This window comes from Dermochelys coriacea, chromosome 5 (genome assembly GCF_009764565.3).
Source record: "Dermochelys coriacea isolate rDerCor1 chromosome 5, rDerCor1.pri.v4, whole genome shotgun sequence".
NCBI classification, from domain to species: domain Eukaryota; kingdom Metazoa; phylum Chordata; order Testudines; family Dermochelyidae; genus Dermochelys; species Dermochelys coriacea.
The window spans coordinates 17567338-17590011 of record NC_050072.1 but is presented as its reverse complement, the minus strand read 5'-3'; the positions used below and the strand labels follow the sequence as shown (position 1 = coordinate 17590011).

Genomic DNA, 22674 nt, shown 5'->3' with positions numbered 1-22674 from the left:
CCAATCATGTTGAAGGGGGTGGGGAGATAGAGGATAAGGTAGAGTCAAATTCACCCTCCTCCTCACTAGTCAGAGGAGATGGCCATCTCCAGAGGAGAGCGTATGTTGCACCACCTGAAGGGGTGAACCAATGGCCGTGCTTCCTGTATGCACTGGAGTGCACCAATGTCTCTTGGAGCTATCAGTGGGGGACTATAGTGGTGAACCACCCCAGTTTAGCCCACTGGGTCATCTTCAGTCCATGCATTATGCTTTTCCGGGACGATGGGTAAACATCCTCTCCATAAAAAGACAAAAATGGGGGGGCAGGGGGAATGTAGTAGGAAAGGAGCCCTTGTATCAGAGGCCCGGTGTGAGGTCTGAACTAAAAGGGGTCAAGCCTTCCTAATATAAAGCAAAGTTAGCAAGAGAGAGGCTGTGAGCAGAAGTCAAGCTCTGCCTGCATGCAGGGTCACAGAACCTGGCAAGAACAGAGCTGGTATTGCAAAAACACACATTCCTGAGACGTGCAAGGCACAGGACACTCTCACAAACACATTCCAGAAGGGTGGTACCAGAACACCCCAATACCAACACATTCCCCAAGGATAACAAGAACACATTAACCTCTCTTAAAGATAAGGTCAGGCTGACTGCAATGGATAGAGATATTTTAATAGAACCAACATTTACAAGGTAGAGGGTGGTAGCTAATACTTGTTTGTATTGGTGTACAACGAGGTATCTCAGAGGGAGTGTCTTTGGCTGGCCTAGGGGTCAGTGGAAAGTCCCACCATTGAGTGAGCTCATCCATTGTAAAGAGCATACATGTGCGTTAGTAGTCCTGTAGAGTCTACAGGATACTAGGACCATGCTTCAGTGTCTTAGCTACTAAATCAGGTCTGTTGTTTTATTGGGTGATTTGGGAGTTGGGACAGCACACAGACAGAACACACACACATGCAACCAACATCTGACAACACAAGGCACAGTAGATCCACAAGTTAGGATACAGATAAGAGGTGGTAATACATACTAGGGGGAGGTGTAAGAGTTGAGGAGGAAGGGTGGTCCTGTGTTCATGGCACTAGCCTGGGACTTGGGAGACCTACAGACATCTTAAGTGACCTTGGACAAGTCAGTTAGTCTATGTGTGCCTCAGTCCTCCATTAGTACCAAGAGGATAATAGCACTTCCCTACCTCACAGAGGATAAATACATTAAGGACTGTGAGATGCTCAGGAGCTAGTAAGGGGCCATACAAGTAAATTGGGCAGGAAGAAATGGGTTAATTTTATTTACAGTGTATGTTACTATGGCAACTAGATGCTCAACAAAATTTGCAGACTTGGGTACCTAAAGTTAGGCACCTCAATCTATATTTAAACACCTAAATAAGTGGCGTGATTTTCAGAGATAATGCGTAACTGCAACTTACATCAGAGTCCATTGGAGCTGCAGGTTCCTAGTTACTTAAATACTTAAATATGAATTTCAGTGCCTACTTTCAGGGAGCCATGACAGAACATTTTGGCTGTTATTACAAAATCGAAACATGTATTATGTAAAAATTAACCATTACAGACAGCACTGTACAGGACCATTGCTGCTGCTACTGCCACTATCAAAAGATATTAGCAGTCACACTGGCAGGAAGAAACAGTGCCCAACAGCCAAGCCTAATAAATATAATCTCCCAATATACCTTGAAGATAACTAAATGTGCACTCTACCCAAGGACATAAGTTTCAGGGTATGTTTGCACTACAACTGAAACATGCTTCCCAGCTCAAGCAGACAGATGCTTGAGCTAGCATGCCAAAACCAGCAGTGTAGACAGGGATGGCCTGGGCTCCGGCTGAGACTAGCAGCTCAATTGTGTACCTGGGCATGTACAGAGCTAGTGCATGTCTGTCTACTTGAGCTGGAAAGCACAGTTCCAGCTACAGCGTAATTGCACCCTCCAAAGCAGGGGATCTCCATTGGAAGACAGCCAATAATGTCAGAAAGATGAATCAAAGGAACTGATAGAAACAGCTTCTTTAGTATATCTTAACATTATCTTTCTATAGAAGAGCAGTCAGTATGATGCACATAGTCTCCAACAATTCAAAAGAGGAAGCAACCAACACTACTCCAAAATTAGTTCAGCAGGGGATCTTGGCATTTATCTGCCAGACAGTTAGCCTGTACTTTGCCTTGCCACCTACCCAAAACCTATCATGGATTAATAGGTCTCAGACATGAATGTGAAAAAGCCTTGTGTTTCAGCATGAATAAAATCCCAGTGACTGTCTTCTTCACAAGAAATATTTTAAGTCCCTCTCATTCGGGCAAACTGTTTCTTACAGGGAGGAAGATTCAGTATAAAAAGAGAATATTATTTTCTTGATGGAGAATATGTCATGCAAGGTCAGGAGAGGCACACGGGAAAATTAAACTTAATTGTAAGTGGGAAATATTGGTACTTGTATTGCAGCTAAATTACAGAGCTGGCACTGTAAACTCTTTATGAGCAGACTTTACATACCCATGACTTCAGTGAGAATACTCCTGTGCATAAAAACTACTGATATGAATAAGAGGATCAGTTCAGACAGAGCTGCCAAACCTACAGCAGCAGGTCACAGGAGTGCATAAGAGCTACTGAGAGGTTTACTGCTCTTGATCCAGTGGCCAGAGGTGAATACAAGACACTTCATGCTGGCTAAGAACTCTAGGGCTGGCATTTGCTAAGGAGCTTTTACGAGTTAGGACTTGAATTTCAGTGCACAGGGAGTTATTAAAATTCACCTAACTCCTTTAGGTTCCTTTGAAAATCCCACTTTATGGGAATAACTACCTTTCCATGCCGAGTCGAGACATCTCCTGCTTTATCATAGACCAGGCACACTGCACACACACACTTCTCTTGTCCTGCTTTTAACAGTAAACCGCTGTCCATTCTTACTCTACATTTCCTTCACAATCCAGTTCTAGTCTTAGTTGTTCATTGCAGGGATTGTCTCTTACTCTATGTTTGTGCAGTACCTTGGACAATGGGGCCATGATAGCTGCAGGGCCCCATGTGCTACCATATAACAAATAATTAATAAATAATAACCATTTATCCCCTTCATTCATTCCCAGGGATTCATCCTCTGCGGTTTACATGGCATGGGGCTTGGGGGAAGACAGAAGAAGAGGGTCACACACAAGCCTGAGGCTTGAACACATGGGTCCCAACTGGACAATTTGGGGTCAAAATTTAATTTGAACCAGCCCTGTCTGAGTTTCTTCTAAAATTATTACTGTGCTCTGAAGCAATAGTACAAAAATGCACAACTTAGTGTCATTGCAGTACTTGGACCAATACCGTTTTATAGGACAATATTGAATTACAGGACATTTTATAAGGCTTTGTATTAGGTTTGATTTACCTGTGTGTTTCGATCATTGGTATTGCTCTATGTTAGGCATTAAAAACTGGGTGTTGCGAAGCTATTCACTATGACCTCAGTGACTTTTCTAGACAGATGGGGTTTGCCCTCTGGACCGATCCTATAGGAAACACTAAAATAATGCTTTTGTTTTAAAGAAGGGATCCCACTGGTGGCTGCTTTGCCAAATATCCCAATTGCAGGTGCTTCCAAGCATGCATGTGAAGATTCCTTTAATACTGCAGGCATCCAAGTTAATGTAAATTATTAATTGCTCATTCTCTGTTTTACATGCCCAAACCATGCAAGCAATAGATCACGATAAAAGCAGAGAGTGAAGGGATGAAAGACGCATTCTGATTACCACTTAGAATTGAACAGGCTGCTGATCAGAAGGACTGTAATACCTCAGAGATGATAATGATTCTGCCCCCACCTCCTGCAGCTTCATAAATAAGCTTGATTGTCAGATTGTGTTAGAGGCACCAGAAACAGCTCACAAACAATCAAAGCTCCAACACACTTGCATTAGGATAGAAATGAGGAGGGGGATTTAATGTCAGACCAAAGCCACTTTCCCTGGAAACACAGGAAAGCCACATCTCTCACTGCTTACCTGTAAAAGCTACAGGGCAGATTGTAGAGTCTTTCTAGTGTAGTGAGTTTACTTCCCTGCCTGATATTAGGAAGCAATGAGCTGGTAGAGGTGCTATTGTAACCCACACACCTTCTGGGTGTAGTGTTCTGTCCCATCTAGTGGCACATTTAGAGAAAGATAAAATGAGTCTGCTCTACAGCCTTATCTAACAGGCAGTTGGCTTTTAGCTCATGCGATAGAGGCTTATGCACTAAGTTCCAGAGGTCCCTGGTTTGATCCTACCCTAGGAGACCAGAGTCTGTCGGTGTTACACTATCTTTCACACCACCACCCTGCCCTGTGGTCATTCACACTTCAAAGGCCTCAGATGAAAGATATGATTATTAGACAAGGTGGGTGAGGTAATATCTTTTATTGGACCAACTCCTGTTGGTGACAGAGAGCTCTTCTTCAGGTCTGGGAAATGTACTGAATGTCATGGCTAAATTCCAGGTTGAACAGATTCACTAGAGTACCTTTTTCAGGCCTGAAGAAGAGTTTGGCATAAGCTCAAAAGCTTGTGTCTCTCACCAACAAAAGTCGGTCCAATAAAATATATTACCTCACCCACCATGTCTCTCTAATATCCTGGGACCAACACCAGCTACAACAACACTGCATACAATGATCGTTAATGACATTTTAATTCTATTTTTAAAGCAGTTAGCTTCAATTCTCAATCATATATATCAAATTTATTGATGGAGAGAACCCTTTGACCATCTTCTAATCCAGCTCCCAACTACTTTCCAGGAAAGCCTGACTGATATAACCAGTGACATTACTGGGAGAAGTGCATGTGCATTGTTAAATGTATCCATTCTGCATGTTCCACCACAGTCAATGTAAACTTGATAGTGGGAAGGAACTCTTCCTACTATCAGTTCCAAAATATTCATTACCAGCTGACCTCTCATTTTGCTATTGCTCTGCAATTTAGCAGCCCTTTGTTAGGATCCCGAGCAGTTTTAAATGCGTATGCAATTTAAACAAATCCCCTCTCCCTCCTCTTTTGTTAAGGCTGCTCCTGAAATCTTTCTTTGGGAGATCACCCATCTAATTCCCTGATAAGCCTTGTAGCTGTTCCTTTGCACTCTTCAGAAAATTTGAATATCTGGTTTTAAACTCATTGTCCCACACTGGACAAAATATTTCAAATGCCATTTCACAATTGCTTTGTATAATGGAATCATCATCTCTCTTGATTTAGAGCTAATCCTCTTGCTCATGCACCCTAAGACCTGATTAGTCTTTTTTGCACTGGCCACATAGTGGGCATCTTACTTTTTAATTATCCTACACTTTTATCCCCAAGTCTCCTTTCTCAGCTGTTTCCTCGAGTCTATTATTCTGGGCATATTTTGCCTTCATGTTAGCCATCGGCAGGTGCCTCACCTTAAAGTTACAGACAGTAAGGGTACATCCACACCACTGCTGGGAGGTGTGATTCCCAGCTCAGATACACACAGACGCACTAGCTCTGCTTGAACTAGTGCCTAAAAATAGTAGTCTGCCTATGGCAGCGCAGGTGGTGGCTCAGGCTAGCTACCTAAGTATGTACTAGGGGATTGAATGGGATTGTACTCGTTCCCTGAAGCTCCTTGGCACAGGCCAGAGACAGAATACTCAGCAAGATGGACCACGGTCTGACCCAGTCTGGCAGCTCTTACGTTTTTATGGACTGTAGGTCAGGGCTTTGGGCTCTATTAATGGATCTGCCAGGGACTTTCTGTGCGATAGGACTGGACTGGTGGACTCAAGTAGCCCAAGTAATCCCTTTTGAGCAGGCTACTAAATTTTAATCCCCTCAGCTGACCAGAGCCATATACTATATAATATAGGTAATCAAATACCGTGCATATTTTAGAACATTTTGGCATTCATAGCATAGCTTTAAAAGGGGACTTAGTATGTCACTGTGATAGGGTGCACCACTCACTGTTGGTCTGGCGCCTCCTCGTGGTCACTTTAACTCTAGAGGCCAATGCCCCTTCCTGTGGTCACACACCATTCCTCTCTCAGGTCTGCAGCTCTTCTCTTGTCCCAGGAACCGCAGCATCTTTGTGACTCAGCCCTTGAGCCAGATCACTCAGTGCTTTCCCCCCTTACAGGGTATAATCCTCCAAATTCTCCATCACACCCACAAAGATCCAAGGAGTCTTCCAGTTCACTGCCCCACCGGTGCCACTTCCCCAGTGGTGAGTAGGGGAACCCATACCTGCTCTCTACTCCAGGTTCCAGTCCAGGGACCCTCAACCCAGCAGTACTGGGCTTTCCTCTCCCAGCCCTCACTGCTCCTTCGCTGGACTGCTTCCTACAACTCCTGGTTCTCCTCCTTGACCAGGGTATACAAGCTCCAAGCACTCCTCCCTTTTCCCCAGAGAGTAACTGACCCTTTCCCAGCAGTAGGTCCTGACTGTTGCCAGCTTCCTAGCTTTATAGACTCCACCTGTTCCTCCACAGCTTAATCTGCCTGCAATCAATTCCTTGTTCCCTGGCTCTTCCTCCAGGTTCAGCCTGTGGAGTTAATAGGCCTACCTGGCCACCTTAAGTCCTGTGTGGGGTGGACACCCCACCACAGGCTCCCCTATATTTCATTCTTCCACGTCATTCCCTTTACCCTTCCCTCTACTCAGTGGGTGCCTTATGTTTTCTTCCTTTTTTTCCCTAGTGTTTTTGCTGCAGGTTTGAATAGGGCCTTGTGCACGATGTGATTCGTGCCTGTGGAATCTGCCATGGAATCCACCCCTTGCTACAAAACTGTGCCCCAGAGTCAAAGTTTCCTTTTTTAAAAAAGTGTTTCAAGCCTTTATGGTTGCAAAGGAACCTTGAAAACAAGTTCAACCATGGAGAGTTGTCTTCCTAAGTTTGCAGACTCTCTGAAATGATAGCTCAGAAGGGTTTGAAGTGCCTCAGTCATCCTAATGGGTTGTTAACACTGAACCTTAAAGACGACAATTGAAGGGCCAAAAATTTTTACTGTTTCACTGATGAGGATTTTAGCAGAAATATCTAGCTAACATACTTATCCCGCAATCTCAAATTGCCTGCCTAGATGCCCAAAAGCCCCAACTCTCCCTTACCCACCATCCTAACGCTCCAGCTTTCCCCCCTTGAAAGCTGCCAGGATTCAGTTATGAATCGTCATTACAAGAACCTTTAGGGTATTGAAAACTGAAAATGTAGGGAGACAAGAGTGTAATAAACTGAGTAAATAGGGGCTACTGCATTGTTTGTATTAATCAGTTTTCTCTTTAATTCATTTTTTAAAAATCTATGTTTTACATTTAACTAAAGCTAATACAGACCTTCCAGTTTGCTGCACAATTTAGGTTCAGATTGGCACAGAATACAAGGTCTTAAATTATCATTGCTCACACAGAATACAAGGGGTTAAATTATCATTGCTCATAGAGTTTAATGCCAGAAGGGACAATTATAATGATCCAGTCTGACCCCCTGTATAAAATAGACCATAGAGTTTCACTCTATGATTCTGGTGTCTAGACAAATAACTTTGGCTGAATTAGAGTACATCTTCTAGAAAGACATCTGATCTTAATTTCAACACTCCAAGAGATGGAGAATCTACCACATCCCATGGTAAACTGTTCCAGTGGTTAATTATCCTCACTGTAAAAATATAGTTCCTTACTTCTTGTTTGAATTTGTCTAGCTTCATCTATTTAATAATTGTTCTCACACTTTCCTTCATCCCTTTAGCTTTTTCTTTGTTAGGGTACCTCTCTCCATGTCTTCTTCCTTTTTTATGTTTATTATTTATTATTTATTATTTATGTTTTATGTTCCTTTTTTATGTTTATTCTTTAAGAATAAACATACTTTAAAGACTTGCACCACCCTTGATTAAAAGGATTTATAGGATGGAAAATAGAGGCTCAAAGAGAGGCAAAGAAAAAAAAAAGTTTGCACAGTTGACAAAATCATAGACTCCAGGAGTTCCCCATCTCTACAGCAAGTTCTCTCAGCTGTTCAGCTTTGGGAGATCAGATGTGGTTAGCCCTGCAGCCCTGGTCATCTACTGCCCTACTAGATGTAAATTCACTTGCTCAGCATGGCCCTTGAGTAAACAGCATAATTTCTCTCTGCCTCAGTATCACCAGCTGGACAGTTCAAATAATTCTGCTCACAGGGGTTGTAAGTAGATCTGGTCAAAAAATGCCAATTTTTTCCCCAACAAATTTCAAAGTATTTTGGAATTTTCAAAATTTCCCATGACCTCTTTTTGTTTTCATAAATTTCATAAATTTCAAAAATTACTGGGGGAAAAAATCTGATTTCCCTACAAACACTCCTACCCATTTTCCAGTGGCAAAAGGGGTGCTAAGAAACATCACAAATTTTAGGCTGGAGTTTTTTTCCCCTTTTTTGTCAAAAACTCCAACTTTTCTAAAGAAACAAAAACTTTCATTTCAAGAAAAAGGTCGTTTTCCATTGACAAATGGAAAGTTTTCTACCAGCTGTTGATCAACGGTAGCAATTATTAACAGCAATGCATTTTGAGATTCTCTAATGAAACATGTTGCTGTCTATGAGCCTGATCCTGTACTCATTTTAGTCAATAGAAAAACTCTCATTAATATCAATGGTGGCAGGATCCAGTCCTTTGAGAGCAAAGTATTAATGTGACCTTCTGCACTTTGCCAGTAGTCAGTATATTTCTCCAGCCCAGCATTTATTTATTTATTTATTTTACTTTATGCATTAGCTTCTTGAGAAGATTTATCTCAGTTTCAGCAACATGTTTGGTAAATGATTACATCAACTGCTCATCTGTCATCTGGGAACTCAGTTATTACATAAAAAAACTGCTGCAGATTAGGCAGACGACAAGATTTATTTGTAGGGACTCCAGGACAGAACCTGCTCATCAGCATCCCACTTTCCTCTAATCATGGCACAGTCCCTTCCCCACTAACCGACTCCACTACTGGAATGAAGTCAAACTAGATGCTGGTAACTCATTTTACCTTTCTTAAATAATACATGCACCAGATTTCCTTCAATCCTCTGTCAGATTTCAGCCCTAACCTGCAACATGCAGGAGGCGCTGAGAATGTCATTGCTTAGTTCATGTAACATCCTTGGGAGAATCACAGTATCCAGCACCAGAGCAGGTTCAATTTGTTTGCTAATCTGCTGCAAACCCTGTCCAGCCCTGGGACATACTGATCATCTCTTCTCCCCTCCTCTTCTCTCTACAGTTACACAAACTAAAGGTAATAATGGAGGAATTCACAAAAAGAAAAGGAGTACTTGTGGCACCTTAGAGACTAACAAATTTAGTTGAGCATAAGCTTTCGTGAGCTATAGTTCACTTCATCGGATGCATTTGGTGGAAAATACAATGGCGGAATTGCCACACTGGATCATCTACTCCAATAGCATGTCTCCAGCAGTGGTCAGCACCAGCTGTTAAGGAGGAAAGTATAAGAGACATTGCAGTTGACAGTTGAGGGAAAACCTGCCCCCAGGCACAGCTTCTTCCTACCTTTTTTTGATAAGAGGTAGGCTTATGCCCTGAAGCAGAAGAGTTTATACCCATTCCAAAACACCTTTGTAATCTTTACTATTCTAATTCTGGATATTCTCATTACCCATATAAATATCCAACCTAGTGCTTCTCAGCCATAGCTCTCAAAACACTTTGCAAAAGAGATCAACAACATTATCCCATTTTACATATGAGGAAACTGAGGTTGGGGAGGTGAAGTGACTTGCCCAAGACGATCTTTCAATCCAATGGCAGAGTTGGGAATAGCAACCAAGTGTCCCAAATTCTAGTCCAGAGCTCTATCCATTAAGTAACATCGCCTTGGTGAGCTCTTAGTCTCAATAATATATTGTGGCAAAGAGTTCCATAGGCTCTGTAGCATGAAAAATTGTTTCCTTTAATCAGTTTTTAAATATGCTTCCTTTCAGTTTAACTTAATGTCTCATCACTTGTGTGTTAAGAAAAATGATAATGAAAATGGTAATCAAATTTTCTGTTCAAAAGCACAAATTAATCACTTGCATCTCATAACTAGTCCCCATTAAAGCACAATTGACCTGATCCTTCATAGAATCATAGAATATCAGGGTTGGAAGGGACCTCAGGAGGTCATCTAGTCCAACCCCCTGCTCAAAGCAGGACCAATCCCCTTTATGAAAATAGGTGGAAAGTGCATCTTCTGAGCTACAGTCAGAGGTAGCAGATTGGTATAGTTGGACCAATTATTTGATGCTTTATTGAAAATTTGTTAAAGAGAACACATTTGTAGAGAGAAGTTTATGTGCTCTGCCATCTCTCAAGAACCTGCTCTATCTTTCATTGGGTCATTCTTACTCATTAACAGCCAGATCCTGTTCTACTGAAGTCAATCGGACTTTTGCCATTAATTTAAACACTAGCAGGATCAAGCACCAAAACCTACTCTGGGTTCCAGAGCCCAGGCTGAGCTCAGCCATGCTGTGGGTCTTTCATTGCAGTGTAGATATTCCCTAAGTGTCCTCTGAGATTTTTCGTGTCAACATGGAGGATATGTTTTTATTCTCACGTTGTCAGGGACTTCAGATCTCAGTGCCAGCCCACAAGGTTCTTAGGTGCTAATAAGTTCCTTCCAACATGCCAGCCTGTGGCCCGCTGACAGTCACTAGAACTAGAAACTCAACTCTTGACAGCAGACATCAGTCCTGGAATTTGATTGGCAGAACACTGGGGTCTGACTGGTTCTCTGCTTCTATTTAAATTAAGCACAGGAACAGGAAGTTGTCCAAGCAACTGGGCTTCCTCTAGTTAGGGCTGCTTCTCTTGTGCTATCTGCTCCAGCTGCCTGACTCTGATCTCCTGGTAACCTAACCCTGCCTGCCGCCTGGCACTCACTTTGCCCTCTGGCCTGTCTCAGACTCTGATCTCCTGATATCTGACCCAGTCTGACACCCTCTCTGAGCACTAGGTCAGACGACCCACCTCCTGGTGGTGACACACATCCTAGCCCTCACTAGCAGGCTATAGAGTCACCCTCTCGCTTTTTGGCCTAAACAACATTTAATTGTTTATACAAAGTTGAGACTGGGAAAGCTCTAACCCAGTATCCAAGTGGTTAGTTCACTCACCTGAGATGTGGAAGACCTGAGTTCAAGTCCCTGCTTCAAATCAGAGAGAGTTAGGATTTGAATCTAGCTCTCCTATGTCCCAAATACATGCCCTAACCAACTGACTATAGGTTACTCTGTCATGCACTGTTCTTGTGTTTTCTTATGAGAAAGGACTGAGCTGGTTTAGGTGCTTAACTCCAGGAGAGGGTTCACAGCTGAGAACCCTGAGTGGAGACAGGTATCTGTTTCCAGCCCATCAGTCAGGTGCCTAAGATCCAGATCAATAGATGTTAGGCACCTAAATACCTTTGAGGATCTGGAACTAAACCCAGTCCCTTTCCTCTGCATTTCACTCCTGGCTAGTTTAGGCAATTTCCTGCTCAGCTTGCCGGTTTTGAGAATTCTTAGCTGCTAACTCTGGGCCAAGAATTCACTAGGCAGGCAGGCAACTAGGAGTTAGGCATTACAATGCCTAAGTGCGAATCTAGCCCTAAGTGCCTAAATTACTTTTGAAAAATGGGATGTAGGAACTTTTGAAAATTTGACCCTTTGACCCTAGTATTTGGAATAATTAATTAGATAAAGCTAAAGGGCAGGGAACGGGAGAGGAAACTTTTCCAGGAACATGGAAAATTGTTACCTCTAGTGTCTGATTTCTTGGGAGACAGAGATTATTGTTTGTTTAATAAATAAGCAAGTAAGAGAATTTATTTGGTCTTTCAGAGCAGCATCTCTATCGTATTCACTTCCCTTTTTTTAGCACAAGTTTTCTTTGGTGAGACACAGAGGGGATTTTGTGTTGGCTCAGTTGGTAAAACAAGCTTCCTTTAATCTTCTTTACAGTGCACTATTTTCCCTCTTTTCCACTGTGCCCTGCAGTGGGATCTTCACTATGCAGATAGTCCTGCTGGATTTTTCAACACTTTCATTCCATTGCACTGAAAAATTACATTAGCATTTTAAGAAACAAAACACACAAAAGTTAGCCAATAATTTCAGATATGGAAAGTTTTGACCATTCTCGCTTCGAACCCCCAAAGTGTGACAGACATCAAGTCCTCCAGAGACAGATTTTTCTAAAGCATGTGGAAGAAAAGTATACCTCTGAAAAGCCACGTTCTGTAGTGTTATACCATCAGGGGGAAAAGCACTTTAATAGACATATAATATTCAGAATTTTTGCCAGAAGAGGGTGTTTTTAGTGCTTTTTTTCTGTTCTATTTCAGTGGATATTTTCCAGAAAAGGCTGAAATATTTTTTTAAAGAGAACATCAGATTGAATGTTCCAATTCAAACTAGAGTTATTTACTTTACGAGTGGTATCTACTATGGTGAAATAATGTAAGAGGAACACAGCATGGCCATTTTCCTCTGCAATAAGAAAATTAGAAATAATACAGGCCAAGAGGAAGCTTGAGGAGAACCACCAAGAACTTTAGTATTTGTAGCCAAGTATCCACCTAATTTGTTCCTAGACTTGCCAATAACAGCAATTCTACTGGTGCTCTGCAGAGGGCGCTCCACAGTTTATTACCTACTACCTTACATTAAGGTACTGATTCAGCAGAGTACTTAAGAATGTTTAACTTTAATGTGTGAGTCGTCCCATTAAAAAATCAGTGTAGCTCCACACTTTCTTAAATGTCTTTGCTGAATCCCACAGCCAGCTCAGTTAGACTAAATCTGCACCTTTTTTCAATTTTTATTTCCTTTATTTTTTGACAAGTTCCATGAATTCTGGGGCATCGTTGTTAATTCAAAAAGCTTAGGTCTCCTGTGGTTAGTGATTGCAGCTTTTCTCCTTCAACTATGCTCCCAGTTTTCCTAGCCTTTCAATATCCCTGTCACTCTTATCCTTCTCTTTGACTTCTGCTAATTCTCTCCTAGTGTCCCCTTTATTGGATGGTGCCCAAAAGTTCAATAATGTCCTTTAGTAGTAGTAGTAGTAGTAGTAGTAGTATTACAGTAATGCCTGCAGTCCTCAACCTCTGTTCTACTAGGCACAATACAGACATGTAATTGTTACGTTCAAACTAGTAGACAGAAGTCAGGTACTTGAGCTGGCCTACAGTATCTATACCTGTAGAGTAGAGATGTCAGTTCCTCCCACCACCCTCTTAACTTTAATAAAGAAAAGACAGAGAGAGAGATTCTTCGAAAACACAAAGGTGATTTAGTAAGGGAGGGAAAAGGGAAATAGCAATCTAGATAAAAGTGATAAACTGCAATTGTGGTTGCCCAGAAAGGTAGGCGTGAAGCCTGGTCCCTCACAACCCCTTTGGCAATAACTTCCAACAGAATAAGCCCTAAACAAAAACACCCCAAACTATACTGTGTCATGACGGATGACCTTGGTCTGGATTAGGTAGTTGATGGTGATATCTGTCCTTGCAGCTCTGGTTCATCAGATCCTGGACCTATGACTGACCGTAAAGCCCAGTGATGGCTGGAGGGCAGGAGAAACACCAGACCATCCACGTACAGGAACCAGGAAACAGCAACGCTGGAACCAGGATCAGTAGGTTGTCTCAGGTGTTAGATGATGTTGACTCAGGTGTAAGATATCATCCAGATCGATGGGGTAGATCTTGATCCATGGAGGTGATCTTCGAAGCACGCGCAAATAAGTGATACTCGGCTGCCTCTCAGATGAGCAGCCCGTCCATTAGGGAGCACAGTCCCTTTTTTAAAATTCCATGGTGTGAACATTCCAGGTTTGAACTGGTCTGAACTGGACCCCAGTGGCCGTTGCTCCTTCCTACCACAAGTGACAAGAAGAAGGGCGACAAATATGGAGTGAGAGTTGTTAATTGTCCAGACTCCATTTTGAATCACAGGGTCCATTAGCCTCATCATCTTAATTAACCCAGTTCCTTATAACTATATGTTAAAAACACATTAAATTCAGTATAGACATCAACATGAACATAACTGAACATTTATATAGGGAAACTTCCCTACATAAGAAGACAGAGACCTCCACTTAATTTTCAATCCAAAACACATAAATTGTGAGGGGAAACAGAGACAAAGTCCAAGATCACCCAGTGAATCATTAGTAGAGCTACAAATAGAACCTAAGTCTCTTGAGTTCTAGTCCATTATCACATCACCTGGGCCACCCTGTCTCTCTGTATGCAAATAAAATTGTCAACCCAAAATGATCTGGCACTGCAGGATTTATTCTGGGTTTGTTCCCTCTCTTACTGTGAGATTTAAGTCTGTTCTTATGATCCACATTGAGACAGCAGTATGCACATTTTAGAAGTTAACCTGGGTATAGATGATTGCCAAGCAGAACCAAGAGCACAATTCATCTCATCCTATGACGAAGAATGGTACAAAGAACAGCTGTTTCTTTTCTCATGAAGGAAGAGAGAATCCCACCAGTATCAAAACAAGCCAAAGTTTGCTTCAACATACCCAAGAAACAGGAGCTCAGGCAACAACCATTCCCACCCATGTAGCTACACCACATTCTGAGGTATTTCTATTATCCTTATCATTGCAATAACTGAGTGCCTCACAGTCTTTAGTGTATTTATTCTTACAATGCTGTTGTCAGGTAGGGAAGTGCTATTATCCCTGGTTTACAGATATGGAACTGAGGCACCGAGAGACTATGGGTATGTCTATTCTGCAAGTGAATGTGTGATTCTGCCAAAGGTAGGGCATTCCAACTTTAGCCTTAATCTAGCTAGCATGGATAACACTAGTAGCGCACACATGACAGCACCTAGCAACGAGGGCATATATCTAGAGTTCCCAGCACTCTTGTTCTCTGGCTGTTAGCTCTACCACCCACTGGGGATTTGCCAATGGGCCTTAAAGGTGTGACGGTAGCATAGATAGGCAATGCCCGGACCCCAGTCCCCAGGCAGGTGGGACAAGGCCGCAGTGGAGGGGCTCAGAAAAGAGCAAATGGGTTGTGGGGCTTCCGTGGGGGGGGGGCAGAATGGGGCAGGGCTGCAGGGAAAGGGGCAGAATGGGGACAGGACTGTGGGTGGAGAGAGCTCCTCCCACTTGCTCTGGCCCAGGGCCCCATGAAACCTTAATCTGCCTCTGCTGCCACCACAGCTATACTACTATTGTCACCAATGCTAGCTACATTAAAGCTAGCACAGATGTGCCCATCCATGCTACCATCAGACCTTTACTTCCAGTGTAGACATACCTTAAGTGACTTGAATAGTGTCACACAAAAAACATGTGGAAAAGTAGGGAATTGAACTTTGATCTTCCAAGACCCAGACCAACACCCTAACTGCTCATCCTTCATCTCTTCTACTGACTTTTCTTCTCCTCTTGTTCACTGGTTGTACCTTTCCAGTTGGAAAATATCAAGCCTGTGAGGTATCCTGTGCCACCGTGCATCGGATGGCTGCGCAGCTATCAATGGCGAACAGGCCATGATGCACCAGCCTCTAGAAGTGGAAGTACAGTCTGTGAGTAACCAAACATTTCTACGTAGCTATGATAATTGCATTTCTACAGTACCTTTCTTATGAGCAAAAAGAAAAGGAGTACTTGTGGCACCTTAGACACGAACAAATTTATTTGAGCATAAGCTTTCTTTTTGCCAATACAGACTAACACGGCTGCTACTCTGAAACCTTTCTTATGAGCAAACACTTTATAAACATTACCTCTGAACCCCCCAGACAGGTAGATAGGCATTATTCCCATTTTAAACTGAAGCACAGTTATTTAAGTAACATGCTAAAGGCCGTGCAACAAGTTAATGACAGAAATGGAATTAGAAACCTGAAGTCCCAACTCCCCAACCTCCTGGTCTAATTGCTGGAATCCAAAAACAATCCTCTCCCCCTTTACATTGATACAAGCAGACTGGACTTCACTTGAGTTACTCCAGATTTGCACCAGTTAAAATTAGAAGAAATTTTGCTCATTACTTCTCTCTAAATTAATTAGCTCAATTAAATCTAACTATTCTATATTCTTTAGGTTACACAGTGTCCGCCATTTCTCCTCTTCTCTTCATAACTGTAAAGAACAATAAATGGCTGCCCTCTAAAGCTAATTTTGCTTTTGCATAGTGAATGTGCCTTTGTAATGCAGGGTGTAATAAGATGTAGCCAGGTGACGCAGACCATGCTCAGAGATGGACTGCCAGAGTTCATTTTGCTACATTTATGCATAGGAGAAGAAAGAAGAAGGTCCTCTTTTCCACCTGGTTCAGCTTTTCAAAATTCTCTGTTGCACAGATTTCATCTTTGCATACGTAATGTGATGTGAGAATTGGGTGCTGAAGGTGGATAAGTAAATTCTGCTGCTGTCTCATGTCATCTCCCAACATGAACTGTACCCATGGAACATATGACCAGTGATGCAGACTTGGATAAAGGAATGGTGATGAGGTCAGAAGGACAAAACAGACTAGAAAAGGAGTACTTGTGGCACCTTAGAGACTAACAAATTTATTTGAGCATAAGCTTTTGTGAGCTACAGCTCATTTCATCTGATGTGAGCTGTGGCTCATGAAAGCTTATGCTCAAATAAATTTCTTAGTCTCTCTAAGGTGCCACAAGTACTCCTTTTCTTTTTGCGAATATAGACTAACATGGCTGCTACTCTGAAAACAGACTAGATGAGTATTCCCAAATATATTAAATGACTCTACAGTCTATTAAATAAACATAGGGCTTGCCTAATGTTAAACTGAGTATCCTACCTGCAACACTGTCCAATCGTGGATGCTTCACAGGAAGGTGTAAAACCCCCATAATGCACCTAATTATGCAACACTATCTCCTGAATGAGAATTCTTCCTGATCCATTCCTGACAATCAGTCTTAATCCCTGAAGCATGCTAGCCCTTATGGGTTTCATCCTAGCTAGTTTCATTACAGCTGCAAGTTTTATTCATATAATTTTTCCTCCTTATTTTGAATGTGTGTGTAGTTTTGCTTTTCTGTTTGCTTTAAAGAAAAAGTCAGCAAATTGTGGTGGGATATACACTGGGCAGGAGATGGGTAGACATGCTTTCATGAGGCTCACTGATGAGAAAAATGTAAGATTGTGAGACAGAAAGGCAGGAGAGTTCTCTGTCGCAATGTGGGGGATATGACAGGAAAATAATGCCACTGAGAAATTTACAAGGCATGGGACCATCTGACATCATCAGAATTACACCAGGGATGAATCAGGCCCATTGATTTCAGAATGTAACCATGACCAAAGGGGGTGTGTAAAACAGAGCAAGCACCTTTGTCTGCTTTCAGGATTAATACAACTACTATCTTTCAAAAATCACAGACTCATAGAAGAGTAGGGTTGGAAGAGACCTCAGGAGGTTATCTAGTCCAACCCCAGCTCAAGGCAGGACCAACATCAACTAAATCATCCCAGCCAGGTCTTTGTCAGGCTGGGCCTTATAAATCTCTAAGGATGGAGATTCCACCACCTCCCTAGGTAACCCATTCCAGTGCTTCACCACCCTCCTAGTGAAACATTGTTTCCAAATATCCAACCTAGACCTCCCCCACTGCAAACCTGAGACCTTGTTCTGTCATCTGCCACCACTGAGAACAGCGAAGCTCCATCCTTTTTGGCACCCCTTCAGGTAGTTGAAGGCTGCTATCAAATCCCCCCTCACTCTTCTCATCTGCAGACTAAACAAGCCCAGTTCCCTCAGCCTCTCCTCGTAAGTCATGTCCCCCAGCCCCCTGATCATTTTTGTTGCTCTCCGCTGGACTCTCTCCAATTTGTCCACATCCTTTCTGGAGTGGGGGCCCCAAAACTGGATGCAGTACTCCAGATGTGGCCTCACCAATGCCAAATAGAGGGGAATAATCACTTCCCTGGATCTGCTGGCAATGCTCCTACTAATGCAGCCCGATATGCTGTTAACCTTCTTGGCAACAAGGGCACACTGCTGACTCATATCAACTTCTCATCTACTGTAAACCCCAAGTCCTTTTCTGCAGAACTGCTGCTTAGCCAGTCGGTCCCCAGCCTTTAGCGGCGCATGGGATTCTTCCTTCGTAAATGCAGGATTCTGCACTTGTCCTTGTTGAACCTCATCAGATTTCTTTTGGCTCAATCCTCCAAATCAAAGGCACTGGCTTTTCTTTCCCTCTGTACTGAGAGCAGATAATACCAAAGTCTAAAGTCTTTGTCAAAACTATTGCTCGGGGCTAATTAGTTCATAAGCAACACGCTGCAATAACAAATGAAGACATCTATTAATGTAAAAAGAACATTTCCAAAAGATCAGGACTGAGGGGAGAAAGATGCATGCCTTCCAGTAACAGCTGGCATCAACAGTGACAAAAGGCCAAGGAAAGCCTGAACCACTGGGAATGAAGTTTAGCTGATACTATACTGCTCCATCTACTTCTGATCTCAGAGTAGCAGCCGTGTTAGTCTGTATTCGCAAAAAGAAAAGGAGTAACCGTGGCACCTTAGAGACTAACAAATTTATTAGAGCATAAGCTTTCGTGAAATTTGTTAGTCTCTAAGGTGCCACGGGTACTCCTTTTCTTTTTACTTCTGATCTGTGTCAGAAGAGAACTTCTATGCATAGAAACTGATGGGAGAGAGAAGTACTGTTATACTCTGTGTGAGGTGGTGTCAGGAAATAAATCAGGGGAGACACAGCCGTCCGACCGACAGATGGCTGACACAGACTGGACAACACAAGAGTGCTTTCACTTAAAGCTAAACTTTACTTAGTCTCAAACACTTACACACATCCACAACAAGTTAATAAAACACTCCCAACCCTGGATAGTTACCAAAGCTGAATGTGGCTCTCGAGTAGCACAGCGACAGGCTTCCGGGGGGCCAAATCTTCCGTCTGCCAGTGGGGACGGCAAGATGTAGATGAGAGAGAGTCCAGAAGAGTCCCACTACCTCAAACTTTTCCCCCTTATTTTATACATTAGTAACACAATGACATGTCCCTTAAAGAAAACTTGTTAAGCAAGCAGTTTCAATGGTCAAGCAAGAGATTCCTTCTGATTATTGATTAATGAGGTGTGGATTTTTCTAGAGTTTGCAGCCTGGAGGTCCTAATAGACATTCCTGGGGGCACATTCTGCTCTTCTAAAATGCATGTATCAACAACTTCAACACAATTCTTATCAGGGAGAACGAGGTGTCAAGCTATCTTTCTGTGGCAACCAAAACCCCCTCCCCTCCTGCCTTGGTCAAGCTGAGGCTGGTGCATGACCAATTTACGGCCTGCTGACTTGGCTGCTTTTAACAATACACAATAGTGGTTTCAGGCACTTTACTGGTTTGCTGAAATCTCCCTGTACAGCACTATACAGAAAAAGGATGGTCACATTCTCATGGCACTGGATTGGCCTTTGGAGTTATGGAATATAGATCACATCTTTCCTCTGTGGCCTAGGCAAGTCACTTGGGGTGAGATTTTTAAAAGCACTTAAGTGAACTGGAAGAATAAGTCCCATTGACTGCTGCTCATAAGTCATGTTGTGTCTATCTACATTGCATCTGGGAGTGAGCCTCACAGCCCAAATCCACACACTTGTGCTAGTGGGGCTCGTCCTCGCACACTAAAACAGCTGTTTGGACCAGAATTCAGCCTCTGAAGCCTGGGGGGTGGGAATGGGGAGTTGAGAGTCCAAGCCATGACATCAAAGGACTATGCACATAACTATTTTTAGGGTGCTAGTGCCAACCCCACTAGCACAGGGCTGTGGACCTGGGCTAGGAGGGTTGCTCTGAGAAGCAGTGTAGACATATGCTTTAGGTACTCTTGAATATCCCCTGTCCTCACAGAATCTCTTTGTGCCTCAGTTCCCTAGTTAAAAAACAACAACAAAACACCACTCTTCCTGCAAGCCTCAGTCTGGCTCATCTATTTCGATGCAAGCTCTTCATGGCAGGAACTTTCTCTTACTAGTAATATGCATAGTACCTAATACAAAGGGGCCCTGATCTCACTTGTGGCCCCTGAGATCTACTGTAATATAAATAATCAGAATATTGTAAACCAGCAGCTTGGTAAGCAGGAGACAAGTCTTATGTCTGTTAGTCAGTACTTGGTCTCAAGTTCTGAGAATGTATCCTGAACATTTTGAAAAACATTCCACTCACAGATCCACTCAAACAGCACATGTATATTTTCTTGCCTCCCTTCCTCTTCCTTCGCTTTCTATGACTAAGGACATTTGCATCCTTGGTTATACAGAGTCCATCTGCTCCTGCACTGAAAGCACCATAATCCTCTGTCTGTGACATCCCTATCATTTCTTTCCAGCAACCAAAGTCATGTCAAAAACAAAGGATTATGACTTCAGGTAGAGAAAATAAGCAGCAGGAGCAGATGGACACTTAAGGAACAAAGATCCTGTTTTCATGCAAATGTTCCAAAAATCTAAAGAGCAACTGGAGAGAAATGAAGAGAAATATGTGATTCCATCCCAGTATAATCTGTGACGACTCTATAATGTTTTGCAAACTTTCCATTGGGGTTTAGACAGAATGTGAGAGAGACAAAAGTTGGGAGATATAGAGAGCGGAAACAGTCAGCAGTAGGAAGGAATTTAAGCAGGCCCTCTGGGGCTAGATACTAGCTAGTAGAAAAAGAGTACTTGTGGCACCTTAGAGACTAACAAATTTATTTGAGCATAAGCTTTCGTGAGACTAACAAATTTATTTGAGCATAAGCTTTCGTGAGCTACAGCTCACTTCATCCGATGAAGTGAGCTGTAGCTCACAAAAGCGAAGTGAGCTGTAGCTCACGAAAGCTTATGCTCAAATAAATTTGTTAGTCTCTAAGGTTCCACAAGTACTCCTTTTCTTTTTGCGAATACAGACTAACACGGCTGCTACTCTGAATACTAGCTAGTGTATATCAGCACATTGAAGTCAATTGAGCTACACCAATTTACATGAGCTGAGAATCTGACCCTTTACCCTGGCTAGTTATAATCACAATAAAGATGACTAACTGAAATATTGTTTAGGATCTGAGCATTTCTATGGATGACCAAGATGATGGTTGGGGAAACAAGTCTTCACAAATCCTGTTCATTCCAGGTCCCAATGTGATGAGTTCCACTACTGGCACCATGTTAAATGGTATACAGTACAAGCCCATCAACCAAAACAGCCCATTACCCAGAGTCCAATTGTGTCACCCAGTACTGTAGGCAGTCCAGGAACTTCTCACTTGGTTTCATAAGCCAGCAAGTCTGCATCTATTTTGATATATGCTCCATGTCTCCCCACTTGTCTTCAGTGATGATCTGCTTTTGGAAAAGCCATCCAGCTTCTTCCAGTGCTAGCCCACTGGGAGGAAGCCAGTCTGAAACCATTTCACTGTGTTCTATGTTTCTCTTGCCCCAATAGAAGTTTCTTCTCTAGTTCTGGTTGGCCTTATGCATTAGCTGGTCTTCCCCTCACTTTGTGCTGGTCTTTTTGGATCCAGAGTACAGCCTGCCATCAGCTGTGGCCAACCATCCAGACTTAAGGAAAGCAGAACCTGCTCCTAGGGAAAAAACAGTTGGCATCCACCTCACTGCACTTTGGGCTTCAAGGACCTAACACATGGAGTTGCTTCCAGCAGCAGGTTGCTGGAATTTTTCTCCCCTGCATTCTGGGCTTTCAAATCCAGGTGAGCAGGATTCTGCTCTAGAGCCAGTCTTCGCTGCAATCCAGGGAACTGGCCAGCGGGCTTTGAACAACCCATGCTGCAGGGGTTTGGAGATCCAGAGCACAATATTCAAAGACTTAAAGGCCTGGTTTCTAGTTTGAAGGATTTGGCTGTCCACCAAGACAAACTTAACTGTCCTATTTTCAGAATTCTGACTTGTCACAATACGAACAAGGTACTTGTATTGCTTATTATACATAAATACATGTGTGTTCGTTTATTTTCCTCTCTGTGAAGAATTGCAGCCCATGTGCTGTCAATCTAAATTAGATCAGTTAAGAACATTTTGTCATGTAAAATAGAGATGTAATGCTGGTGCATGGGGAGGTGGTAATTGCAGATTCTTTTGAGTATCTGTTTTGTATTAGTGGGTGACTTTTACAGTAATCTTTGAATCTCTGTATACAGTGCCGTTAGCTAAAATGGGTTATCCCAGGCTGGTGCTGAGGGATGGTGGTCTAGGAGATTATACTTACCTTCCCCTGTGATGACAATGGAAGATGAACTTCTACCACCATGTTGCGATTGGTAGGATCCTGGGTAAAGTGGGTGAGGGAGGGAAAACTTGCAGAATTTGGATAGAACTATGTAAATGCCCAGAAGACCCTGCAGTGTATATAAGTTGTCTGTATTAGACTTCAATAGGCTTTGAAGAGAACTCTCTCGAGCAGAGGTCCCCAAACTGTGGGGAGTGTGGAGGAACATGGGGGGGCACACTGGGCCTAGGTCAGCCCCCATGGGGGCAGTGAGGGAGTGCCACCCAGCCCCCAGGTCTGCTCTGGCTCTGCCCCCAGCTGTCCCCTGCACCTAGCCCCGTCCCCAGCCTCAGCTTAGATCTGCACCTGGCTGTTGGCCCCCCTGCCTCCACCATGGCCCCGCTGTGATTCCAC

The 22674-nt window shown here is 42.9% G+C and overlaps 1 long non-coding RNA gene across 1 annotated transcript; it reads left to right on the top strand.

Annotated features, from left to right (window-relative positions):
• Window positions 1–730: 730 nt before the first annotated feature.
• Window positions 731–22163, top strand: LOC122460220. The gene is made up of 4 exons (XR_006281378.1): window positions 731–858; window positions 3653–3657; window positions 13379–13388; window positions 22153–22163. It is a non-coding gene; the product is annotated as an uncharacterized LOC122460220 (long non-coding RNA).
• Window positions 22164–22674: the final 511 nt, after the last annotated feature.